The 22033-nt window shown below is 33.2% G+C and overlaps 1 pseudogene; it reads left to right on the top strand.

The window, feature by feature from the left end:
- Positions 1-9983: 9983 nt before the first annotated feature.
- LOC122729345 lies at positions 9984-10405 on the top strand (annotated as a pseudogene).
- Positions 10406-22033: the final 11628 nt, after the last annotated feature.

Below are 22033 nucleotides of genomic sequence, written 5' to 3'. Positions count from 1 at the left end.
TAATAAAAATTTTATTGTCATAAAATGACAAGACTAATAAAGTTATATCAAATAAACCACCAAAGGGATATTTTACAAAGTAAGATAAAATAATAAAATTCATTTGGAAGATCAAAAGAGTAAGGGGATAACAAGGGGCATTATTACAAAAGTAAGGAATATAGAAGGAATTGTAATTACAGACCCAAACCTATGTAACAAAATGTTAATAATCAACACCATTTGTTATGAGTTACAAATAGAAAAAAAAAAGATCATTGGAATGGATCAATCAAGGAAGAACCAGCAATAAAAATATCAAATATTTGATCAACATGAAATTACTTAGAATAAATTTCTGATTTAATAAGAACTGCTGGAAAAACTGGGGGAAAAGTGTATGCCTAATTATGGTTGGGTCAATTTCTCACACAATATTCTGCAAAATACTTAAAATAGATATATGGACTGAATATTAAATGTCATTTAAAAAGTTAGATGAGAAATAGCTCTCATGAAATAGTGGGACATTTGGGATTTATGCGAATAAAATAGCCAAAATTTCAATTCTCTTATTAAAAGCTAACATTCCTAGGCATATACTCTTAAGGAAGCTTTGACAAAACAAAACAAAACAAAATAAAAAACACTCCAAATGCATGAAAATACTGATATCAACATTTTTTATGGTAGCAAAAAACTGGAAACAAAGTGAAGTAGATACTCATTGACTGGGGAGTGGCTAAATAAATTGTAGTATATAATAGAAAAATTATCTGCTGTAAGAATGACACATGTGAACTGACTGCTGCAAAGTGAAATAAATCAAAGGTAGGAAAATATTATATACAATGACTACAAAATATAAATCAGAAGAACAATAGACTGCTTTTCAGGTTTACCAGCAATTTTCATAGAAAACAGTCTGGAAACCTATCAGATTGGCTAATATGACAAAAAAGGAAAATAATAAATATTGGAGAAGATGTGGAAAAATTGGAACACTAATGCATTGTTGCTGGAGCTGTGAACTGATCCAACCATTATGGAGAGCAATTTGGAATTATGCCCAAAGGGCTATAAAGCTGTGCATACCCTTTGACCCAGCAATACCACTTTTGGGTCTCTTTTCCCAAAGAGATCATAAAAAAAGGAAAATGACCCACATGTACAAAAATATTTATAGCTGTTCTTTTTGTGGTGGCAAGGAATTGGAAATTGAGCGACTACGCATCAATTGGGGAATGGCTGAACAAGTTGTGGTATATGAATGTAATGGAATACTATTGTGCTGTAAGAAACGATGAGTAGGAGGAGTTCAGAGAAACCTGGAAGGCCTTGAGTGAACTGATGATGAGTGAGATGAACAGAACCAGAAGAACATTATACATAGTATCATCAACATTATGTGTTGATCAGCTGTGATAGACTAGATTCTTATCACCAATCCAATGGTATAAGAAATTTCCAAAGGACTCAAGATGGGAAAGGCTCTCCAAATCCAGAAAAAAAAAGGAACTGTGGAATATGGATGCTGATGGGATCATACTATTTTTTTTTTGTTTTTGGTGCTGTTCATTTTCTGTTTTGAGCTTTTCCCTTTTTGCTCTGATTATTCTCCTATAACATGACTAATGCAGAAATATCTTTAATGTTATTATGTATATATAACCTATATCTATTACCTGCTGGCTAGGGGAGGGGGGGGGAGGGAGGAGAGGGAGGGAGAAAAATTTGGAATTGGAAGTTTTATATAAACAAATGTTGAAAACTATTTCTACATGTAACTGGAAATAATAAAAGACATTTTTTTAAAAAAGAAAACAGTCTGGAAAAAATTAGGTTTACAACAATATCTCATGTCATATTATATAACTAGCTCCAAAGAGATTAATCAGAAATATGTGTAAAAACTGTATTTTAAAAAACAAACAAGAGATGTAGGGAACAATGGTTGAGGAGATTGTTCTTTAGTAATTTCTAAATTATGTATATTCTATGATTGGCTTTTCAGTATTTATATTCTTTTTTTAAAATGTGATGCTTTTTTATTTTTTGCTTTTTAAAATTTTATTTGGTTTTGCTTAGTATTTTAGTAACATTTTCAAGATATATATGCATATATTGTTTTTTCAGGAAGATCATGTCTTGAGTAACATTTCAGCCTTCAGTTCTAATCTATTCTCTCTTCAACATTTTCCTTCTGAATACTCATTTAATATTTTTTAGTATTTACTTGTTTTCTTCTATGCACTGTGGAACTTGTTTTGGCTATACCATCTTTTTATCTGAATTTCTGGTCATAGTTTTTCTTGGGCTATATTATAATTTCATATTCACTTCTTTTACTTCTCTGAAACTACATTATTTCTGAATTTTGCTTGGTTTTTTCTTTTATATACTTATATGTCCATTCCAAGATCTCATTTTTTTGTTTGTTTGTTTTCATTTTATTTATTTATTTTTATCCCTCAGGCATTTGGAGAGACTGGGTAGTTCTATGCCCTCTGTTGTTTAGATGTTGCTACTGATTGAGATGAAGAGATTGCTATTAGGCCCAACCCTTTTCCACAAACAGTTTCTTCTAGTTAGTTTCCTAAGATTTCCTTGTGAGTTTAAGCTTTGGTCAGTCTTTCCTCCTTTTCTTTGTAGATCTTCAATCATCAATTGGTTTATTATTCCCCTGTGACCTTAAAAGTCTTCAGTTGGACATTTTATTGCCTTTGAAATATTTCTTATTGGGTTGGTATCCTGGCACTGATTTGGCCCTGCCTTCATATGTAGCTCCTTATGCCATAGTATATGAGGACTGTATGAATGGGCCCTACAGCCTTGTATAATGCTATCATGGCTGGGTTTGTCTCCTGCTACTGTTCTAATAAACCAGGTTTATTTTCAGAAAACAAATCATTGTAGCTGGTTTGTGGCACAATTCCCCTCCTAAGATTGAGTTCATGTTCATTAAAAACCATAATAATTGGCTCTACATATGTTTTCAGGTTTTCTTTTTATACCTTACACTCCTCTATACACTCTACTGGTTTATTGTTATTTATCACATATGATCTTCCACAGTCCACCACTGTACATTTGTGCTAGCTATCCCCCTTGCTTAGAATGAACTCTCCCACTTAGTTCTATCTCTTAGAAGATTTAGTACTATTCAACTCTCTCTATTTAAGTTCTACCTTTTACCTGAAGTATGATGATGATGATGTGATTTATATGACCCTTTAAAGTTTGCAAAATACTTTACAGATATTATCTCATTTTATCCTCACAACAACCTTAGGAGGGAGGTGCTTTTAGTAACTCCCATTTTACAGAAGAAGAAAAAGAGGCCAAGTAGCTTGACTAGGGCTACCCATTTAGCTAGTAAATGTCAGGTTAAATTTGAACTCAGATATTCCTGATTCTCAGCCTAACACTCTTTCCACTAGGCTACATAGATGCCTTGATAATAATGGTAAAGGAGAAAAAAGTTGTGCATTTTAAAAGTGTAATCAGGGAGGCATCTAGGTGGCACAGTGGATAAAGCACAGGCCCTGGATTCAGGAGTACCTGAGTTTAAATGTAACCTCAGACACTTGACACTTGTTAGCTGTGTGACCTTGGGCAAGTCACTTAACCCTCAAATTGCCCCTCAAAACAAACAAACAAACAAAAGAGTGTAATCAGGCATAAAGGATTATAATGATATAGAGACAAAATTTGCCACTGAAAGAAAAATAATAATTTAAACAGACACTGTCAGTAACTTGGAATATGAACTTATTCAATTAATCAGTTCATCAATAAACATACATTCAACAAGCAGTTGTCCTGTGCTTGTCACTTTTCTATTTCGTGGAATTTAATTTTCTAAACCTCATTTTCCTCATCTTTCAAGGGAGAAAGTTTGACTAGATAATTTTTATGATTTCTTTCAGCATTAACAGTCCATTCGACTTAGATTGTAGTCACATTCAATTGAAAATGAACAGTTATTTCTCCAATATAATAAACTATGTGGACTACTGTCATTTATGACTTTGTTTCTGTTGGAAAACAAATTCTATGTTCCAAAGAACTAATTTACATAATTTTATAACATAATTTATTTATTTTTAATTTGGGATTTCCTCTATTAATTAAATAAATCACTTGAAAAATTATAATAATCTCCATATCTTATAAATTATATTGCCTCAATGTTTTAGGAGATTGTATCTTATCTTGGACAGTGATCAGTTTCTTCATCAAAGTTAATATTTTATCTGAAGCAGACTAGTTTTGCCCAAGATTAGAAGCACCTAAATCTTTACTGAGCTCTTTGGCATAACTCTAAATTGCAAACCATTTATTTAGCAGTTACTGTGTAATTAGTGTGTCTTAATTTGAGCATTAAAAATGTATTGAGTTTTACACATAACACTTATAATTGCAATATTGATTTGTATTTAACTGATTTCACTACTAAGATTTGTGTATCTTGAGTATTTAAATGTATTTTTTCAAAATTGCTGTGATAAAGTGTTGGGAAATTTTCAATTTAAAAAAATTAAATTTTAAAACCCTCTTTAATTTCATGGCCTGGAATAAAAAAGTTGCAAGATGGCAAATTCCCATGAAAAGCAGTATCAACAATAACTCCTGGAAATTTCTTATACATTAAAAATATGAACTAAGAAAGAAGTAATTCCTGCCTTACTTTGAGAAGAGTTGATTTTAGCAAAGCCCTATGATTCATTAGTATAATAAGTTCCCTGTATGAAGTTAGATCATAAACTGTTCACCATCATGTAGTGTTAACAAATTGCCTAAAGCATTGAAAGGTTAATTGAATTGCCCAGGCTCATATAGCTAATATATTTTAGAAGTAGAAGTTGAGTTCAGGTCTCCCTGACACTCATATCAGTTCTCTCTTTATTCTGCCTCCAAAGTATTGACATGGTTTTTAAATGAAAAGATTTTGATAGCTGGAAGGGACTTGATTCATCAAGAACAGGCTTATAATTTTGTGTATGAGAAAGTCTAGTCTGTCAACAAGCATTTACTAATTAAAAAGAACTGTGCTAAGAGCTAGGGATACAAAGGAAGGCAAAATTAGTTCTTGCTCTCAAGGAGCTCACTTTCTACTGCTGCAGATAACATGTAAAACAAGATATATGATAGCTAGTGTTCATATAACACTTTAATATTTGAAAGTGCTTCATATTTGTTAGCTCCTTTGATTCTAACACTAATCCTATGAGGTGGGCACTATTGTTATCCTAATTTTACAGGAATTGGAAACATCAAAAATGAGGAAACTGAGGCTCAGATATTTTTCCAGTGCCACATAAATAATAAATAGTCGAGACAAGATTCAAACTCACATCTTTCTCTTTCCAAAAAGCAGTGCTTAGATGGAGGTCATCTCAGAGCAGAAGGCACTGATAATTTGGAGTAATGGGCAACAGCCTCCCGCAGAAGGTAGGATTTGAGCTGAGCTTGGAAGGAAGCCACGATACTGATGTGAGGAGGGAGAGCATTCCATATATTATATAGTGGACTTCAAGTGTTAAGTCACAAAGGTGAAATGTGTCATGTGAGAGGAGCAGCAATTAGGCCAGTGCAGTAGGATCAGGGAGTGTGAGAAGGATAAAGTATATGAAGACTGGAAAAATGGAAAGGGACCAGATTGTAAAGAACTTTAAATGCCAATCAATAAACTTTAAATAGTCGAAATATGTGACGTAAATTGTCTAAAGTTAGGAAACAGCAGAAACAGGAATAAAACTCTGGACCTCCCCTCACCACCACCTTGCTCTCCAACTTTCTCCATCCCACTAGAATCTAGGAATCCAATATTGACTCCACCTCAGCTCTGACATATGAAACCTTTTATTTTTTCTTTATCAAATCAGGGAAGCAAACCACCATATAATTTCCTGCCGACATCATGACCCCACAAGGTCCCTATCCCCTTCACCCTCCTTCATTCATATGTGTCAATTTGCACCATTACAATGTGATCTCCTTGAAGGCTGGGGCTCATGTTGTTTATAACTATATGCATTCCCAGCATTTAGTACAATTCCTGGCACATAGTAATTCCTTACTAAATTATTCCTCTATCCATATTTGAGCCCTGATCAAGTTCCCTTTCAATTGTGTTAGGCTCCCTTTTAGATTATGGTGAATTTCTCAGCTCTGTGACAATGGCCAGCATATTTCTAAAGAGAATACTCTATCTTATTCTTTCCATATTATGTTCTCCAAATCTAACCAAAATATATTTTTGTGGTATATGAAATTTCCTATTCTCATATGCTATGCAAGCTCCTGCAGCAGCTAAACTTCTAAATGCCATGAACTTGACTTTCATCCAAAGTTAGACATAAAAATGATTGACTTAGTGGATTGTGTCATGATGCAGACATGTTTATTCTCTGGCTAAAGTTGATAAACTGATTTTCTGAGTACAAAAATGGAAGTTTCAAAGTGCTATTACATGGAATAGCAAAACATTAAAGAGCTATTTAAGTGCACACATCTGGAGCACAACACAATCTGCTGCAGGAAAGCATAATTAGATACTTAGTTCGGTGTGCAAAATTTTGCCTGAATGACCCTGTTGATTTTTCCCCCCTTAAATCAAACCAAAAAATACCCAAAAGACTCATCTCAAAATTGCAGCTTCAGCAGAGTCAATTTGCATACCACTTGGGATCTCAGTCAATTCACTCCTTTATCCCTTCTAGTAGTTAAAAAAAAAAGAAAGAAAGAAAGGGCAAGGGAACAGATAAAATTAGTAGATAACACAAAATGATCTTAATGCAGAAATAATGGAAATAAAAACAAAATGAAAATTCTTGGCTCTGGTTTAATATTTACTACCAGAGAGAAAGTAAGAAAGAATTAAACTGAAAAGTAAATGCTGATGTGTTGTATACAGAACAGTTTCATATAATATTTTTTATTCTCCTTTGTAGTCAGAACCCATGTGTGTAGCCAACAGCTCTTTCTAGTCTACAATATTTCTCTCAGAGCTGTCCTCAGTTTCCAACATTTGTTCTTTTTATTTGGTGCTATTTAACCTACTCACTTTATATTATCTCCCAAAAACCTTTGTTCAAAAAAACCAAAACTACAAACAACAACAACAAAAAAAACCTCACTATACCTCACTTATGATGCAACTAGAGAAGGGGAAACAGAGGAGGAAGAAAAAAGATGGATAGTTAGAGAGATAGATAGATATAGATAGATAGAAAAAGAAAGAAAGATAGAAAGGAAGGAAGCAGGAAAGGAAGGAATACAGAAATCAGGTTCAGAGACACAGAGGGACAGAAACAGAAAGAGTGATAGAAAGAAAGAAAAACACACGAGAGATAGATAGATGATGGAGAGAGAGATAGAGAAAGAGAGACAGAGGGACAGAGTCTGTAGAGCAATGTAAATATTTATAGAAATAAATAGAATTGAAGAATTAAAACAGTGCACATGGGAGAAAGCACTGATGCACTGATTCAGGTATTAACTGGATCTCCTAACCAAAAGTTATTATGGTGTGGTTAACTAAACAGAGGGTTTGAAATGAGGACATGATTTTGAACCTAGATTATTCTACTCACTTGTTATGTGAACTCATACTTGTTTCTTAATCTCTCTAAGATTTGATTTCCTCAGCAATAAAATGAGGCAGTTGGACTTGAAGGCCCTTCCTAGTTTGGAGTCCTAAGCTTTAGCTAATACAGGTCTTTCCTTTGCTAAGGGGATCTAGTGCAAAAGTCCTGTTATTAAAATAACAATTTAGATAATTTGGCAAAATTAAATTACATTAAAACCTGAGATGATGTGAGCAAATTTGGGCACTGGTAACATTACTATGTTGCTATAGTAGCTATGCCAACTGCACATCTGTAATTGAAACCCTCCAGCTAGGCCAGTATATCTATGAGGCCATCTTTTTGCCCCCTCCCTTACAGAGTTTATCTTTTGAAACATATATGATCCTAGGATTTTCACTAAAGTCATGACAGTTTCTCTTTCCCCAAATGATGCATTTTTTTCTGTGCTCATTGTCTTGTTTACAAAAGTAAAGAAATCTAGGGATATCATTGTGTGTCTTTATTACTTTATCAAAGTTAACATCAACTCCTCTCTTTACTGCTCTACAACTGTAGGGCCCAGCACAGCTTTTCTAAGAAATTAACAAATGAACAAAACAAAATTTAAAAAATATTAACAAAATCCCTTATAAGGGCAGTTCCCATCCTCTCTTATTCATAAATGTTCATTAAGAAAGTAAAACACACAGTTGTTTTATTTCATTGAATTTCAAGACTTTGAAACAATATTTCAATATAGAACTAAGCTCCAAAATCCCCAGTGCTCTTTCAAACATTCCAATAGGTACAACTGAAATCAGGGAGTGGAAGTATGTAAATAATACACTTGAAGCTTTGATTGCCTCTTGGGGAAAGAGAAAAGGAAGAAGAGTGTCGTTGTATCTTCTTCCCAAAGCAGCTTAGTGAACAGTTCAGATTCTAGAGTATCCACATCTGGAGTAATTCAAATGTTCCTGGTTATACATTATCACTCTGTGCATTCAAGTCCACCCTCTGATAGTGCCTAATTCCTTCCAATGGCCAAGATGTTTTGATGGCTCCTGGAATCTTCTTCCTCTGCTTCCTTCCATAATCTCTTTCCTTGTAATCAATAGATTTGAGCTCTAGAATTTGAATTCCTGTATAAATAGCCCAATGTGCAAGTCACTCTCCTCCTCCAGCTCCCTCCAATCTATACCCCTGTTGGGGCAAATAGAGATTATGTATATTTGAAATTATGTACATATAACTCCTTTATATTCAGTTGCTACTGCAAATTGTGAAAAGGAGTGGTTTATAAAGAGATTCAGCATTTTTTATTGTTATGAAATTGTAATGTATGTGAGTTCAGATAAGTGTTAAATAATTATTTTAAGAAGATATAATAAAAGTGAAAAGAATTATCTTTCCCTTGGTCAATATTTCATTTTCCAGTCACTATTGACATCAACAAGAATATATACTCTTGGGCCAGAGTGGTTTTAGACATTTTCCAATTGTGTCTTTGGAAATTATATGGGAGTACTTGTCCCTGTTCTAGGTTTTAGGGAAATCCAGCTGAGTTTCCTAATATATTGCTACTTATAAATTAGAGGCTATATCACCAGTATTTGATATTAAGGATTTATTAAAGCATATTAAGTGTTAGTAAAGAGAGCACATGGCTACAAAAGTTCAGAAGCCCTACATTCCTAGGATAGAGAGCTAGAACCAGAGGGCAGAGTGGGAGAGAGAAGAGAGTGAGAGGAGGCAAAGAGAATGACCCCTCACCCTTTCCCCAAGAGTTTTTATCCTTTCTCAGGTAGTGGTGGGTCACTGCACATTGATCCAAGCTAATTGGCCAGTAACATGAAAGTCCATTGATTGACATGACTTGAAGGTGGTCTCCTAGGCGAGTTAACTTTCTTTGGGTAGTCAGGAAGGTCAATCTACATTTCCTTTGCAATTCTCCTGACTCTGGGCTGGCCTTAAAAGAGGTTAGGCAAGGCTCCTTCAAGTGTGTGTGTGAGGGGGGGGGCTCTGGAATGCCTCAAACCCATTATTTTCTCACACAATTGATCAAAATAGTCAAAAGGATATTTTCTAAAATTAAAAAAAGATATTAAAAGGCAATTTTATTTTTTTCTTTAGTAGTATCTTATTTTTTTCCATTTACATGTAAAAATAATTTTAAACATTTGTTTTTATAAGATTTTGGATTCCAAATTTTTCTCCCTCCCTTCCTTACCTCCCCCACTCCCCAAGACAGTAAGAATTCGATAAAGGTTATATATGTAGAATCACATTAAACTTATCTCCACAATAGTCATGTTGTGAAGGAAGAATCAAAACAAGAGAGAACTTAGCTGGAAGCCTGGACAGCAGTACATGTTCCAAGCTCTCTGCCACCTGCTGCAAGCAGTAGCAGCAGAGCCAGACTGCCAGCATGCTATGGCTGGTTAGAACTCCTACATCAACAATCTCGTGGTGGACTGAACCTGTCAGAATGAAGCCATAGTGGCATATAAGTACTCTCCTTTGATCTGAGCCACCATACTGGGGAAAACCTTTGCCATTATCATGCCAGCTGAAGTAGCTGTAATGGTCAACAAAGATTGTTCTTTGTCTTCATAAATGGGCTTACACATGGGTGCCAGAAATGTTCAAAATTCAGGGATTCTCTACTGGTAGATGGAGAGAACACTATTGACTTTCATACAAAGAACACTGGAGGTGCTGCTACTTTCAACCTCACTGTTACCATAACTGCCAAGACACTAGTCCTACTGATGGGGAAGGAAGGTACCCATGGGAGAATGATCAACAAGAAATGTTATGAAATGGTTTCCCACCTTCAATGTTATCAGTACTGACCTTCCCTGCCCCCCTACTTTCCCCCAAGGCTTCTGCACCCTTTCCCTCAACATTGTTTTTTGGGCCATTCCCCCACCCACTTGTTGCTGCAAAAAATACACCTGGGGGTCAGGTTGGATGGACAGGCATCCCCCACACACATTTCCTTTTGTCCTTTTGAACCTCCTTCCTGTGTACAGTTGAGAATTTTTTTTTAATTTTTTGTTGTTTTTTTCCTGGAAACATATTGGAATATGTATAAAAGATTCTATTAATAATGATAAAAAAGAATTGGAACAAAATGGAAAAATATCAAAAAAAAGCACACAAAAGTTAATATGGTTCAATTGGTAACCTGATTCCACAAGGGTTTTTTTTTGTTTGTTTGTTTTCCTGGATGTGGAGAGCATTTTCTATCATGAGTCTTTTGGAATTGTCATCATTGTATTGCTAAGAGCTAAGTCTTTCACAGTTGATCAATAACACAATGTTGCTCTTACTGTGCAATGTTCTCATGGTTCAGCTTACTTCACTCAGCATCAGTCCACTTAAGTATTTTCAGGTTTTTCTGAAATTTGCCTGCTCATCATTTCTTATAGCACAATAGTATTCCATTACATTCATATACAGCAACTTGTTCAGCCATTCCCTAATTTTTGGACATCCTCTCAATTTCTCAATTCTTTGCCAACACAAAGAGAGCTGCTATAAATATTTTTGTACAAGTGGATGCTTTTCCCTTTTTAATGATCTCTTTGGGATGCATACTGAAGCAATGAGTAAGTACAGAAAAGGCCATTTTCAAAAGAAGAAATCAAACATTGATAATCATATGAAAAATGTTCTGTGTAACTAGTAAATGGAATAAAACAAATTAAAACAACTATACTGTTAAAAATTGAAAAACTTAGGTATTCTGAGCACTAAAATGATTGATGACAATTCCAAAACTCACGATGAAAAATGCTGTTTATCCCCAAAGAACAAAATTGTGAATTCTGAATGCATACTGAAACTTATTTTTTTTCAATTTATTTTTCTTCCTTTTTTCACCACATGGCTTATGTCAAAATATATTTTGCATGACATTATGTTTTTTTAAAATAGATTGGTATGGTATAAATATAAAATATATTAAACATATTCTTTGCACTTACCTTTAATTTCAAAATGGTTTTAATTCTGTTACTATATTCATCCATATATTCTCATTTCCTATTTTAATAATTAATTTGTCTTATTTGTATATAGGGCTGGACTGAAACCCTCTTATTTCTTTTGTATTTATTGGATTCATAGAAACAGTTCCATCACATTGGCTAGGATGTTCATGCAAGAAATGGTATCGCCAAAGCCCAATTGGTCAACAATTTTGTGTTCCTAGCAAGCCTTCCTAGATAACATACTAGTCGTAGGGCAGAAAAAGCCCCTTTTATGCATTATACTGTTTGGCATTTAGTTACATTTCATTGAACTTCCCCCTTATAATATAAGTGAAAGTTTTGGTTGTAATGCAGATTATTGTTATCATCATCAGTAACAGTAGTAGTAGTATTAGTACTATTAGTACTAATAGTGCTAGTAATAATAGCAAAATAAAGTCATTTGGCCATCTTATCAGTTATTCAAAATTTAGCAAGAAATGTTGAAAGACAATTACATTTTGTATAATGAAGATGATGATGATAAAATTACAATGATAGCTCACATTTATGTAATACTTTAAGGTTTGCAATCCACTTTACAAATGCAATCTCATTTGAGGCTCACCATAAGATTTGTGATAAGTGCTGTGTCCTAACTTATTATCTTTATTCAACAGATGAAAAGTAAAATGACTTGCCTAGGATCACAGGGATAGTAAGTGCCTGACACAGGAGTTAAACCTAAATTTTCCAGACTCTTAGACTTGCTCTCAATCCACTAAACCATCATATTGAATGTTGAATGTGAGAGGACCTAAAAATGTCAAGAATATACTCTGTCCTCAGTACCACTAGTTTCAATCAGGTTGAACATAAACACTGCTTCTTACTTGAGATATTTTCTAATAGCACCAACAGTAGGTCAAAATAACTTCAGAGAGAGAGAGAGAGAGAGAGAGAGAGAGAGAGAGAGAGAGAGAGAGAGAGAGAGAGAGAGAGAGATATGACAGAGATGGATCTATCTGTCTATCTCTCTATTCTGTCTCTCTATTTTTTCTGTATACATGTTGTCTCTCCCAATAGAACCTAGACAACTTGAGGGTAGAAGCTGATTCATGATTATCTTTATATCCCCAGCACAGAGGATGGCCCATAAAAGATACTTAATAAATGTTTGTTGGTTGATAGATTGTTCTTGTTAATAGAAATAATCTCAATTTTTCTCATGTGGGGTTCCTAAAGCACTTAACTGAACTAGATTTCCTGAGAAATTTAAATAAATTATTTTCTTTGTTAATAATCAACATCAGAAAAAAAATCATTTTAAAAACAAAATTCTTGGCTGTCGTTAGAGATTGATAAATGTTGGTTTGAGATCAAATCAAATTAAGGGTTTTGCTTTTTTAAATGGAAATAACAAGAAAATACTAGAAATTTAATGCAGTAGTAGATGAAAAACTGGAAAGTCATTGAATCAGGAAATGTCCAAATTTATGCTAGATAAGACTTTTTATGTTTTGGGGAATATTAGTTGAATAATATCCATTCACAAAAGAATTATTTTTGTTAACAGTTTAAAAATTAGTGGCCTGGAAATGAGATTCTTTTTTTCTATTTCACTACATTGGAGACCATAAGTATGGATTTTATTACATTCAAAAACAGTGTTTTTCCTACCTCTCTTTATCATAGAATTTGAAACTCTTAAAAATGTTTTAAGAGAGGAGGTATTAATTTGGTGAAATATAGAAAAAAGGGGAAAAAATCTTTGTTAATTTATTTTGGTTCATTCCTATTTGATAACTGAACCAGATAACTTTACCTCAGAGATAGGTCTAATATCTATTTCAAACCCATACCTCCCCATGCCTCCTTTAAGTGCATATACTTGAAGAAATCAAGAGTTTATAAACTCAGCTTGTGGTGATACTATGTCTTAACAGTCATTTAGATATATTTTATCATTTAAAAAAATTTGGGAGAGGGGAATCCTTCCTGCCAACTTCAGATCTTTTCAATTTCCTTCTTTTCCTGTGCTTCAAGCAGTCTAAGAAACCATGGCATGTGGTTGCCTGGATATATATATATATATATATATATATATATATATATATACACACACACACACAGAGAAATCTCCTAATGAAAGTGCAAGTGAACAGTTTGATTTGTCATCAAAATGGAGAATTCCTGAGTGAAAAGCTGGGTGGTGAGTGACAACTGGAACAGGATAATGATGACTTCTCTAAGTTAACAGAATCAAATTTATAAGAAGATAATATAAGAACCATGTAAAAGGGAAGAAAATGCCTGCTTATGATACAGGTGAGAGATTACACATTTCTATGTTCAGTAGACAGAGAGAGCAAAGTATCAGAGTATAGTATTGAACATATTATTTTATGTTTTTGAAGGAGTTCACTTATTGAGCTTAAAATATTAAAATATAACAAATGCATCTGAAAGATTTAACATATATTTATATTAAATCATCTATGTATTTACATATATACACACATATATATGTACACATATGCATAAATACATAATATATATTGTATATGTGTATGTGTAACAGGTCACACGGATTCACTGGAGAATTCTTAGGCCAACCTAAGTCCATGCTAACGGTCATCCTTAATAATTATCATATTGTTTTCTCATGGAAGATGAATCTGAGATGCCTTCCCCTCCTCCTGCACCCACCATTACATAGTGGAAGTGGCTTTCCATGTTCTCAAAAAGTATTACTCATAAGAGCTGCAGGATACTCATTCTCATTGCATTCTCTATCTTTCTAGTCAAGGACTGATAAAATTTCAAACCCCTTGCATACAATGTTTAGATACAGGGAATCTTGCATTTGAACAATTGAATATACATACTGCATATTTTCTCATTATATACCTTCATTAGTGTCATTGTATGGGGACCTCAATGCCCTAAGACCAATTTTTCTGTAGTAAGTTCTAATGGAAAACAAAGGTGACAAATAACTTCCTAAGAGGTTTAAGAGAGAATTTTGTCATTGTTTTGTTTTTATTTTTCTAGTGGGGAATGCATTTGGAAGTAGAGTTCAGAAAGGAGATGTTCGATTCCTTTGGGGTCATTTGCTTTAAAAAAAATAAAAGAACTATGGCTAAAAAGTAAATTAACTAAATGTCTCCATATTCACAATTGAAGGAGCAAACTAATGTCAGATATTTTCCATGAAATAAGAATTCCTGAAGGAAATTAAGATTATAGTGGAACAAATTTTGATACCAAAAACTTACTTAACACATAGACACTTAATTAAGGATATTAATTTGCTTGCTGTAACTACTGATACATACCCATGTAACTTCCATATCATTCACTGATATTTATTACAACACTGCAAGCAATGACATAAAAGTTTAATGTTAGACATTCATTTCCTTCCTTTTGTTTCAACATATACCCATTTAACCAGTACATCACTGATACATGTATTTTTCACCAGAACCAGCAATTAGATATTAAAATTGAGCCACAAATTTTCATTGCCTTAATGTGTAGCTTGTTAAACTTTAAATGCAACAACCAAATTAACACAGAGATATTTTACATTCAAGAGCACTTACATGTAAAATTTTAACTTTCCAACTGTGACTAAATATTTAATCCCCAGAAGTATAACTGTCCAGAAATATAGGTAAAATCGATGATGAGCAATTATTTAAGTAAAACTCCTATCAATTATCCATCCAATTAATAACAGTTATTCAATATTTAATTTTATATTAATTGCCCCTCAATGGAAGGTGTAATGTTTAAGAAAAATAAAGGTAAAGATAGCTTATTAAGGGCAAAATCATTCAATTTTTTATCTTGAATACCTAACATATGTATGGCTTTGCAAATGGTAGATATTATAGTTGTTATAAAAGATTAAATTTAAAACCAAAAGAAACTCACGTGTTAAAAATAAGGTTGTGCTAATAAACATAAGTTGAATAAAGGTAAAAATTAATAATCACTTATTAAGCACTTACATTCTGAAAGGAAATGATCAACATATACATTTTAGATAATATGTTTATGATCTTCATGGAGTTTTTAGTAAATAAAGAATATATAACACATACAGTGATTAGGAAATTTAAGTTGATCAGTTATGAATTACCAATAATATTTTGAAATTTATTTAGTTTTATTAAATTTATCTTTTTATTATATTTCCTTTATCTAATAGGGTCTTAGAACATGGTCTAAAAGGAGCAGAGGTGGTGATGTGAAGGAAAGCAAATATCAGTGTATCTTAATCTGTTTATAAAATTGTTAATTCCTAGAATGTCAGGGAGATAGTGTAGGGCAGAGATTTCTTAGGGTACTTATAGTGACAATTGTCTAGAAGGTGTTAATGAGGGTCTGCATCAGGGAATGGAAAAGTATGGAGAAATACAAGAGATAGTATAAAGCAAGAAGGGACAAGACTCATTAACCAATTAAATATACTTGAAACAAGTTGCAATAAAATAAAACAACACTGGTAAGTTCATTAAGGAGGCAAAAATAAAGCACTTTATAGGTTTATGGGGTTGAGAGAGAGGTCAGTATTGAACGGAGAACTTTCTTGGATGAGATGGCATTTGAGTCAGGCTTTAAAAAAAATGAGAAGAGAACATGCATTTAAATAGCACCTATTATGCAATCTTTAGAATAATCCTGTGAGGTAGGTGCTATCACCATTTTATAATTGAAGAAACTGAGAAAGTCTGAGATTAGGTGACTTGTTATATACAGATACTAAGTGTCTAAAGTAAGATTTGAACTTGGGTCTTCTTGATTCCAGGCCTAATGCTCTAGCTATTAGATGTCAGGAATTCATCAGGTTGGGAAGGAGGTATAGGGCGTCATATGAGAAAAAGTAAAGTGAGTATATGATGTATATGGATGATAGCAAATGTACATTTGGACTAACATGTAGTTTATGTGGAGGTAAGTCATATAACTATAAAAGAAAGGTGGTGCCAAATTTTCACAGTTTTAGATGGCACCCGAAAGGGTTTAATATTTATTTAGTAAACGTTTGGCATCACTGAAGATTTTTGATCAGAGGATTGATATGATCAGCCTGTTTTTTTTTTCTTTTTGTTTCCCCCCCCCCCAGCAACAGTTTGAAAAATAGAATGCACCAAGGAGATACTGGAGGCCAGAGACCTCTTAGACTACTTAAAGCAGAAATAATCTAGAACAGGCCTTTTTTTGTTTGTTTTATTTTTCTTTTTGAAGGGCAATGAGGGTTAAGTGACTTGCCCAGGTCACGAAGCTAGTAAGTGTCAAGTGTCTGAGATTGGATTTTAACTCAGGTTATTGTGAATCCAGGGCCGGTGCTTTATCCACAGTACTACATAGCTGCTCCCTTAGAACAGGGCTTCTTAAAATTTTTTGAGTTACAACCCCTTTTCACTCAATAAATTTTCATGCCATGCCAGGTATATAGGTATATAAAATAGGTATATATAACATTTTATTGTTTCCAAAATTTTTGTGACCCCTGCATTCAGTTAGGCCACCCCATATGGGGTTGTGATCCACGATTGAAAAAACTAGGGTTTAGAAGGGTTTTTGTTGTTGTTGTTTGTTTGTATGTTTTGGGTTTTTTTGCAGGGCAATGAGGGTTAAGTGACTTGCCCAGGGTTACACAGTTAGCAAGTGTCAAGTGTCTAAGGCCAAATTTGAATTTAGGTCCTCCTGAATTTAGGGCCAGTGCTTAATCCACTGTGCCACCTAGCTGCCCTCAGGTCTAGAAGGTTTTAATGAGGCTCTGCATCATAGGAAAGGAAAGTTGTGGAGAAATGCAAAAGATAGCATAAAGCAAGAAGTGACAAGACTCATTAACCAATTAAATATAGAGATGCAGGCTAAACTATCAAGGCCAGGATTTGGGATACATGTAAGAGGAGACCTTATATCTAAAAAGCTGTTCTTATTTTAGGCACTTGTGAGAGCATCTATTGAATAAAACAAACAGAAATTTAAAATTGTGTTACTACATTAAGATACACTAATATTTCCTTTCCTTCACATCAATACCCCTGATCCCAATTCTCCCACAATGATCTAGCTGCTATTAGAAAATGAAAATAAAATAAAAGGGTAAATTTAAAAGAATACATGATTGACAAAAATATTGATAATTCACAAGTGAAAATTTTAATTCCTCTAATCATTGTACAAACTTTCAGATAAATAGTATTTAAGAGAAAATTAGTTTGCTTATGTTTTGTTTTTCTAATTTTTTCCCCAAATTTATCATACTGAATAATAAAAATAAGAAAATCCAAATTTTAGCTTTGATCATGAACCATATGACATATGCTAACCATACATATGTATCTATACATACATGTATAAGATCCATAGGCTAATCACAAATACATATGCAGATATACATACATGTGTGCACATATTAATATATGTAATGTGGTTCACATATGTGTATACATGCATACACATATATGCAGTTCATGTGCAAATATATATTTTTTAATTTTTGTGCAGAACTTCTTATAGGGGAAGCATATCAAAATATTTTAGATTACACAAGAAAAACATTTCCTATAGTGATAACCCTAGGAAATGAGAGAATAGTAAAAAATAATAATGATGACAATGATGATGTATTTGTCAATAACATGTTACAGTTCTTACAAAAAGTATTTTTTTAAAAATCCACCATGAAAATAATTGCAACCTGTGCAGCAATGTCAGAATCCAAAGTGGCAGAAAAATTCCAAAAAAGAGTTTGTGGAGATGCTTCAAATTAAATCAACATACACATTGATACTAGGGTTTTTTTGTTTGTTTATTTTTGTTTGTTTGGTTGGATTTTGCAGGGCAATGAGGGTTAAGTGACTTGCCCAGGGTCACACAGCTGGTAAGTGTTAAGTGTCTGAGGCCAGATTTCAACTCAGGTCCCCTTGAATCCAGGGCCAGTGCTTTATCCACTGTGCTACCTAGCTGCCCTGATACTATGGTTTTTATACAAAGATGAAAGAAAAATAAGATAGAGAGAAATGTCTGGGAAACGATGGCTCAAGAAGAAGGAACAAAAGAAGCTCAAGTCAGCCTTGCAGCTTAAATAGATGACATGTACACCTTTATAGAATAAACACTTTGTTTAAGTAAAGTATTTGTTAGTGTTTTAAGTGACTAACTTGTACCAAATCTATACCAAGAAGAAACAAACATATCATATTTAATGTGTAGGAAAAAAAGCACAATATTAATATGCAAGTTATAATTGAATCAGTTGGCCACCAATTCATTAAAATTAAATTAGAATTATTTTACAAAAACAGACAAAGAAAAGAATATGGTCTATAATGAAAACAATTCAATCTTGAATGTTTTAAACAAAGAATGAAGAATTAAAATGGGAAATGAACAATGAACTAACCTAACATGGAGACATTTAATTGAGGAAATTAATTTTCTTGCTCTAACAACTATTTACTTAGGTTAGACTTAGTAAAACAAAAAAGAAAATATTAATTGAGAAAAAATTATATATATATAATTGAAACTTAATTCAGAACAACTTAAACAAGTAATTGGCATGAATATCTGGCATCAATAGTTAATGATTCTAATATTGGCTATAATGTTATCCAGAAATTCAACTGAAGTCAATTAACTAATGTGATAAAATAATGGGATTTAGCAGATACTCAAAGGCCCACCTGGAGATTAATCTAAACTGGTTGAATTAAGTGAGAGTGATTGACTTCTATTAGCCTACTTCAAGTTAACTAGATTGTAAACACATTTGGCTAGTCCTTAAGAAGGTATTTTTCCCAGAAGCTAAGGACTTTGAACTTAACTCGATTGGATTTGGATGAGGCTAACCAATCCACTTTGAAGCAGTGTGTAAGGACTGCCAATGCTCCGGACCTATTAAAAGCTTCCACAATCACTTTGCTGGAGAGTTCAAGATTGAAGCAGGTTCATGGTGGAGGATTTAAGGAAGAACCAGACCAGGCTGGAACTTTAGGCTAGATAGATCTTTTCTTAACTTTCTGAACTCCATGTGAATACCTGTATGCTTTAATAAATGTTTAATGCCCAAAGATTGGTGCTAAGGCTTAATTTAATTTAATTAATTTAATTAATTTAATTTAATTTAATTTAATTTTAATTTAAGGCAATCACATAATTTAGAGTTTAAACATCACACTACCACACAAAGAGAGCCCAGAAGGCATCATAAACAGTTAAATATCTGATTTATTTGTCCTCAAAATTTTGCTAAGATATCTATTTAAGATAAGTTATCCCAAGGGATTTCAAAATTGAAATAGGAGGGCAATAAACAAGAAAAATGAAAAGCATTTGCAAATTTAAAATTGTTCTTCCTCTATTAAAAACAGAGTAACCACTATACAGAGACCCTGAAATCACAGTTATGGACATAATTTCAAAGAAGGTATAATGACATTATTGAAAACAAAATGTGGAAAGCAGCCAAATTGGATCAAATGTATGTACAGGAGATCAGTGACATTTGAGAACATTGAGGAACAGATGTTACCAATGGTTGGAAAGAAACTTTTTACCATTTTAATATTGAAATAAGACAACAAGAAGATAAAAAAACTAAAGATTTACATGAATACTTTCATACCTCTTTATAGTGTTTTCAATATATTATTTGGTGGTATCCTTGATGAGAATATTAGTAGAGAATTCTTTTTTTTTTTTTTTGCAAAAGTCAACAATGAAGATCTTTAACATTTCACAACTACAAATGTAGAGAATGCAGATGCATTTGTGATAATTCAAGTAAAATGGTTCAGTAGAACAGGCTCTTTTATGAGGCACAATTTAGGAAAATTATGTTCACCGATGCTTGTCACTACAATGTTGCAGGATATATTGTGCATGATCTCAGTTGAGGAAGGATTCCCTGTGCATACTAAGGTACCCTCTATGTTCCTTCCCAATGGATGTAAGGTTTAGGTATACTGATTCCACTGTTCATGGAGAATATAATTCATTACAACATTCTTTACAAATCATTTTAATTTTTCCCATTTTTCTCTCTTTAAATTATTTGGGATTATTTGTCTTGACTGGATATCTTGGCAAATTTTCATTGACATAAATCTGAATTTTAGGTACTAGTGCTCTTTTATGGGATCTCTTAGTTTCTTATTCTTGTATGTCAATATAATCATTATCCATTTGTAGATAGCATTTTGCTGATTGAATCATGTTCTGGGACATTAAGGCTTTCCTATACCTATCCCCTGGAAAAGATCGTAATCAATGATATGTTGTTCCAAGCATTCGTAAAGTAAAAAACAAAGTGCATCAAGAATATCTATGATCCAAATTAGAATAAGTATTCTAATATGCTATCGATAGAGCCTGTCTGTTATTATGTATCTTTACCAAGTTTGGCTTAGAGTTAAAGAAAATGGTACACTGGATTGTTTTTGGTAAAATATAAAACTCCTTTAATTAATCTAACTTGCCTAGAAAAGCAAAGGTCCATCTTTTTTAATGCCAACATTCCGATAGTCTTGCTTTTTCATAGCAAAATGTGTGATACAATAGGCTTTGGAGAATTAAAACTGAATATGGTAAAGAGGTCAGTGGTAGGTGTGAGAAAGCTGAAACATCTAACCAATGAAGAACTCTAAAAAGTAGGAGTTAAAGATGTTGTAAAGGAATTAGGTGAAAACAAGAGTGTTATACTATTGCTCTCAGGATACTAGGAGTAATCAAAGGAGGCCTTCAGCATGTAATGTTGATTTCCTATGATGAGACTGGAAGAGAATATGGAAAAAATATTCTCTCAGCATGCTCAGGAATGGAAGGGTAGCAGTCTACATATTTTGAGTGAATGATTAAATCAGTAAAATCACATATCTTATTAAGTGATAGACCCTACGGGGGATACAAAAGTAGATATCATTGTCTTACTGAGGAAATGTAAACAATATATTCCCCAATACACCTTTCTTTCTTAACATTCCATAATTGTCATTGCTTATCCCATTATTTTCTACCTATCCAATGATTTAACATTCTCCAGGTTTGAAACAGTATATTAGTTGGAACCCAATAGAACCTCTAATAGACAATCCTATGCAGTCTTACCTCTTCAGTGAAACCTTACCAGTAATTAATTTTATCTCCTTCCTCAAAATAACTTCATTCTAATTTGTTTGTATACATATTGTATTCTCAATAAAATCTCAATTTCTGGAAGTCAAAGACTGTTTCGTTTATGTTTTGAATCCCCAGTTCATTGCATTAAAAACATTCAGTAACAATAAATTAAAATTTGTGTTGAGGAGTGAGTGATAGGGCTAACACATCTCCTGCTACAGAAAATCCTTCCTAAGACAAATATCAATAAATCTCTTTTGATTCTTAGAAGCATGGGATATTGAGATGTTAAACTACCAGTACATGGACATACAGTTAATATATGTCAAGAGGCAGGACTTGAATCGAGATCTTGGCTCA

This window comes from Dromiciops gliroides, chromosome 1 (assembly GCF_019393635.1).
Source record: "Dromiciops gliroides isolate mDroGli1 chromosome 1, mDroGli1.pri, whole genome shotgun sequence".
Taxonomy (NCBI): domain Eukaryota; kingdom Metazoa; phylum Chordata; class Mammalia; order Microbiotheria; family Microbiotheriidae; genus Dromiciops; species Dromiciops gliroides.
The sequence above is the reverse complement of the archived record's forward strand: the minus strand, read 5'-3'. Positions and strand labels throughout refer to the sequence as shown.